Raw genomic sequence first — 5,589 nt, forward strand, 5'->3', positions numbered from 1 at the left:
ATAGATGCCCTGCTCTAGGGATTGGATGACAGCTTACTTGAAATTTCTTGGAATTGATATCCAGTCCACAGGCGAATCCTTGGCACCGTTCTTGGGCAGCCATGGGCAGGATGCTGAATCCATCTGTCTACACTAAGGAAAACAAAATTATCAGGTAAATAATTTCTCCATTTTCTAGCATGTAGTCAGATGGACTCAGGACCAATAAGATATACAAAGGCTACTCCCAATTGGGGCAGGAGGCTATTAATTGCATCAGTAGCATGGGATCTTCTTAGTGTTTGGGTACTTGCCAGGTTCTTATGGCCTGGATTGGCCTCTGTTGGAAGCAGGATGCTGGGCTTGATGGACCCTTGGTCTGACCCAGCATGGCAATTTATGTTCTTATGGTCCAGTTAACGCCACCTTGCAAAGGCTGAATCGTCTTGGGCTTGTATGTCCAGGTGATAGAACCTGGAGAAGGTGTGCAAGGAGGACCAAGGTGCCGATTGGCCGATAGTGCCTGAGTGAAAGTGCCTGAGCCCTAGTGGAATGAGCTTTAACCTGAGAAGTTAGGGGCTTCCCTGCCTCCACATAGGCTTCCATGACCACCGCCTTACTCCAGCAAGCTATGGTAGGCCACAAATCTGGTTGGACTCGTTTCCTTCCACCGTGAGAGACAAATAGGCAGTCCGTCTTTTGGATTGGTTCTGAAACTTCCAGATACCATACCAGCAATCTACTGCCATTTAAATAACTGAGGCAGTATTCTTCCGTGTCCTTGTGCTTATCTAGGGATGGCAATGAAACTTTGAGACTACCCTAGGCAAGAAGGATGGAACAGTCCAAAGCTGTCACACTCCTGGAGTCATCCGGAGGAACAGTTCTTGACACAATGGCTGTAGTTCAGAGATGCAACGGGCTGAGCATATAGCCAGCAGGAACACAGTCTTCAAGGTTAATAAACACAAGGAAAGTTTGCGGAGCAGCAGAAAGGCAGGCCCTGCCAAAAGTTCTAATAATAGATTACGATTCCACAAGGGAACAGCCCCCATAGCGGTAGCCAGAGGTGCTTCATCCCTTTCAGACAACGGGCCACATCCGGATAAGTCGACAGGCAGGTTCTGTTCACCTCGCCCCTAAAACAGAAGAGTCTCGCTACTTGGCCATTCAAGGAGTTAAGGGTCAAACCTTTATTCAAGCCATCCTGCAAAAATTCCAGAATTAGTGGAATTCTGACTGCCTGAGGGGGGACACCGTGCTCCTCCCACCAGGCCTCAAATACTCTCCAGACCCGCATATAAGCTAGGGCCGTAGAGAACTTCTGAGCATGGAATAAGATGGCAATTACAGCTGCAGAATATCCTTGCTTCATCAGCGAGCCCTCTCAAGGGCCAGGCCATAAGACAGGATAGAGTCAGATCCTCATGAAGGACTGGTCCCTGCTGTAGCAGCTTCTCGTGTGGTGGGAGGCACAAATGTGTCTCCACCAAGAGTCTCCGCATGTCCGCATACCACAGATGCCTGGGCCAATCTGCAGCTACTTGTAGGACTAATCCCCTGTGGTGATCAATTCTATGAATGACCCTGCCCAACAGGGGCCAGGGGGGAGGGGAAGGCATATAGCAACTCTTCTTCCGGCCAGGTCTGTACCAAAGCGTCAATTCCCAGGGACCTCTGATCTCTCCTGCTACTGAAGAATTGGGGAACCTTTGCATTGTGAGATTCAGCCAGCAGGTAGACAAATGGGAGATCCCAGAGATCTATCATCAGCTGAAAGGCTCTGGCCAACAATACCCACTCTCTTGGATCCAGACTCTCCCTGCTTAGGAAGTATGCTTTAACGTTTTCTTTTCCTACAGTATGGGAGGTTGAGATCATTGGTAGATCTATTTCCACCCATTCCATAAGGAGATCTATCTCCTGTGACACTGGCTGGCTCTTGATTCCATCCTGGCAGTTGATGTAGCTACCATTGTTGCGCTGTCCAACATTACATGGACCGCTTGACCCTGCAGTCTGTGGCTGAATTGTAGACACGCCAATCTGAGTCCAGTTGATGTTCTAGAGGGCCTCTTCCTCGGTCTAATGTCCCTGGGCCATCAGTTCCTGTCAGTAAGCGCCCCTGCACAGATGGTTGCATTTGTTGTGAGGACCAGCCAATTCAGAAAGGACAGGGGTTCACCCCTACTCAGATGAGCTTCCTGTAGCTACCACTAGAGCTGACAACATACTCCCATTGGTAAGTGGAGGCGAATCGAATAGTCTTGAGACTACGGGTTCCAACGTGACAGTAGTGAGCGTTGAAGTGGTCACATGTGTACCCTCGACCACAGCACTACCTCCAGAATTGCCACCATCACTGTCGGGTGTCTTGTGCTCATCAACTGATACACTTGGGACATCAACTTCCTTATCCACATGGTTGGAAGGAAGATCTTGCCCTGCTTGGTGTCAAACCGGACTCCTGGATATTCCAAGGACTGGGAGAGCTTAAGACTGCTTTAGTCCAGGTTTATGATCCAAGGAGGTCACACTGTTGGTCACCCGGAGACTCTCTTCCACGGACTTGACCTGGATCAGTTAGTCATCCAAGTATGGGTGCACCAGAATTCCCTCTTTTCTCAATGCTGCTGCTACGACCACCATGATCTTGGAAAATGTTCTGGGGGCGGTGGTTAGGCCAAAGGGTAGAGCCCGGAACTGATAATGGCAATCTAGTACTGCAAAGCTTAGGAAAAGGTGTTCTTGATGGATTGAAATATGTAGGTAGGCCTCGGATAGGGCCAGGGAAGTTAACTACTCTCCCGATTGTACGGCCATTATCATGGAGTGTAGGGTTTTCCATGCGGAAATGAGTCACTTGTAGATGCCGGTTGACTCTCTTGCAGTCCAGGATGGGGCGAAAGGAATCTTCCTTCTTGGGTACGATGAAATAGATGGAATAACGCCCCATCTTTTCCTGGGACGCAGGTACTGGGATTATAGCCCTCATCCTGAGAAGCCTTAAAAGAGTAGTCTCCACTGCCTGCTTCTTGTGCTGGGAGTGGTAAGGAGACATCATGAATATGTCCCTAGGAGTGCAGTGAAATCCCAGCGCATATCATTCTCATATGACTTCCAGTACCCATTTGTACAATGTGATTTTGACCCAACTCTGGTAGAAAAGGGACATTCAATCCCCTCTCTTCTCATTCAGAGTGTGGGTCAGCAAATTTTCACTGGGGGGTTCGAGACGAAACTGAACCAGAGCCTGCCCCTCTCTTGGGCTATCGACTACAAAAGGACTGAGACCTCTCAAAGGTTGAGTTTCTGTAGGGGTGAAAGTGTTGGGAGCCTCTGGATCGATCCCTCATAGATAAGAGAGCAGTTACAACGCCCCTCATCTTCTGGTAGCTGGGGAACTGGAGATTCGCCCATTTACTGGCCAGCTTTTTTAATTCGTTTCCGAAAAGAAGTGATCCTTTAAAGGGCATCTTTGTAAGATTTGCCTTGGAGGTTGCGTCTGCCGACCAATTCCGCAGCCATAGCTGTCTTCTGGCCACCACCACAAGGCCATTCCACTGGCCAAATTATGGACTAGATCTGAGCCTGTGTCAGCTAAAAAGGTGGCGGCAAGTTCCATATCCGCTCTGGAATTCACCTGAGTCATCCACCTCCTGAGAGAGGAATAGGTATGAACGAGCTACCAGGGCACAATAAGAAGCAATCTGTAAGGTCATTACTACTGTGTCAAAGGCCTGTTTAAGGCCGCTCCTCCCTCCATTAGGATAGTTGTTTGCTTAGAGAAGGCACAGACAAGTGCTTCCATTTTAGGGAAACGCAAATGCTCTCTCACTGCCAGATCCAGTAGCTTCTAACGCTCACTCCCCTTTAAAACTTGCTTCTGAGGCATCTCATTCCAGGTCAATCAACTGCTGGATGGATTCCAGTACTGGAAAGTAGCAAGAGGCTTTCTGTAGGGAAATCAAAATGGGGTTCTTCTTTGGTTCCATCAGAGGGTCCACCCCAGGAACTCCCAGCATCTTCAGGGTCTGAGAAACCACGGCCAGCAATTAGTCTCTATGGAAAAACCATAACATGGTCTGATACGGTTCTAAACTATGGGGAATTTTCCCATCTTCCAAGGAATCTATATCCTTCTCTTCTTCTGCGCCAGGTCCTTGCCAGGAATACCCTTGGTGAGGTGAGAGGGAGGACTTACTGGCTGAGGTTCCATCCAGACAGAGGCAAGTGAGGTAGCAGACTGCAGCTGTACAAAGGCTTGAAGGCCCTAGAAAAATTCCACCCAAGAAAAGGCAGCCAGGTCCATGCCTAGCCCAAGAGGTACTGGAGTAGGTGCCGCTGAATTTCCCTTTCCCATGGATGACCCAGTCCCGGGAATATATAGATCTGGGGTACTTCCAGTTAAGGTTGTGGCTAACCTATCCTCTCTGAATGGGAACAGCCGGGCTTAGCAAAGTCCGGGGAGACCAAATCGCCCTGGGCTTCCTCACAGTACTGACATAAGTTGGAATTCCAGGTCAGACTGTGAAGCCCTTCTATGACAGGCAGCTCAGAGTAAGGCGCTTATGTTTCTTGGCTGCTGGAGCCATTGGTGGCGGTACCTATGTGTTCTGTCAGCTCACACTTAAAAGTTTATGCAAGCAGATTTCGGGCACCAAGGGGGGGGACATGGTGAGGTGCGCACACAGGCTGTGGGCCTGGCTTTACCTGTATTCTGTGCTTAGTAAGTTGTGCGGGACATTGTGCGCAGAGCCGACACATTCTATGGAGGGCAATACGGCACACACAAAGACAAGTGCAAGACGGCACTGCCGTGGCCTACCACGGGGCCTAACCCACTGGGGGAGCTGCTCAACCCACTCGGACGCCCACTTCAGGATCGGTAACAACCTCTGTCTGGCACGCCGCGCTAGGAGACCGGAGGAAGACTCCAAATTTCTCTGAATTGGGAGATAAGTTAAAAAAAAAAAAAAAAAAAAAAAAGATTTATCTGGGCTCAGAGCTTACCAGCTGAGTACAGGGATGGTCTCCAGCTGTGGGGGAACAGGGCTTTGGCCATCAACACCGTACTCGGCTTCCTGCAGCCGCTGCCTTTCAGCTGCTTAAGCAGCAAAGTCCACGCTGGGAACTGGCTACCGGACCAAGGCACACCTCTTAAGGGATCTCTGAAATCGCCTCAGGAGTTCTCAACTGGGGGAGAGACCTTTAGGAGAGCGGGGCTCAATTTTTTCTCAAATATAAATGTACAATTTCTCCTTCCAAGAAGTACAGCAATCCCAATAGGGAGAGGTACATCCACCATCTGCTGGAGACTGAGAAATACTGAAGGGCTGAGGTCACTGTAGGGGTCTATCTAGGGTGCTGTCAGCTTTGAAATCTGATTCAGTCTCCATCTGCGGGGGGGGGGGGGGGGGGGGAGCATAACCCATTGATCCTGAGTCCATCTGGCTACACACTGGGAAATGTACACTTTGTGCACAAAGATGGTCCCAAAACCAATACATTCCCATTCAACATAGCAGCATTTTTAAATCCACTTTCAAAAACCTTTTACAGTTTAAGTCACATATACAGAAACAAAAGATACACAGAGAACGACGAGAA

Source organism: Rhinatrema bivittatum, chromosome 2, assembly GCF_901001135.1.
Source record: "Rhinatrema bivittatum chromosome 2, aRhiBiv1.1, whole genome shotgun sequence".
In the NCBI taxonomy this organism is placed as follows: Eukaryota; Metazoa; Chordata; class Amphibia; order Gymnophiona; family Rhinatrematidae; genus Rhinatrema; species Rhinatrema bivittatum.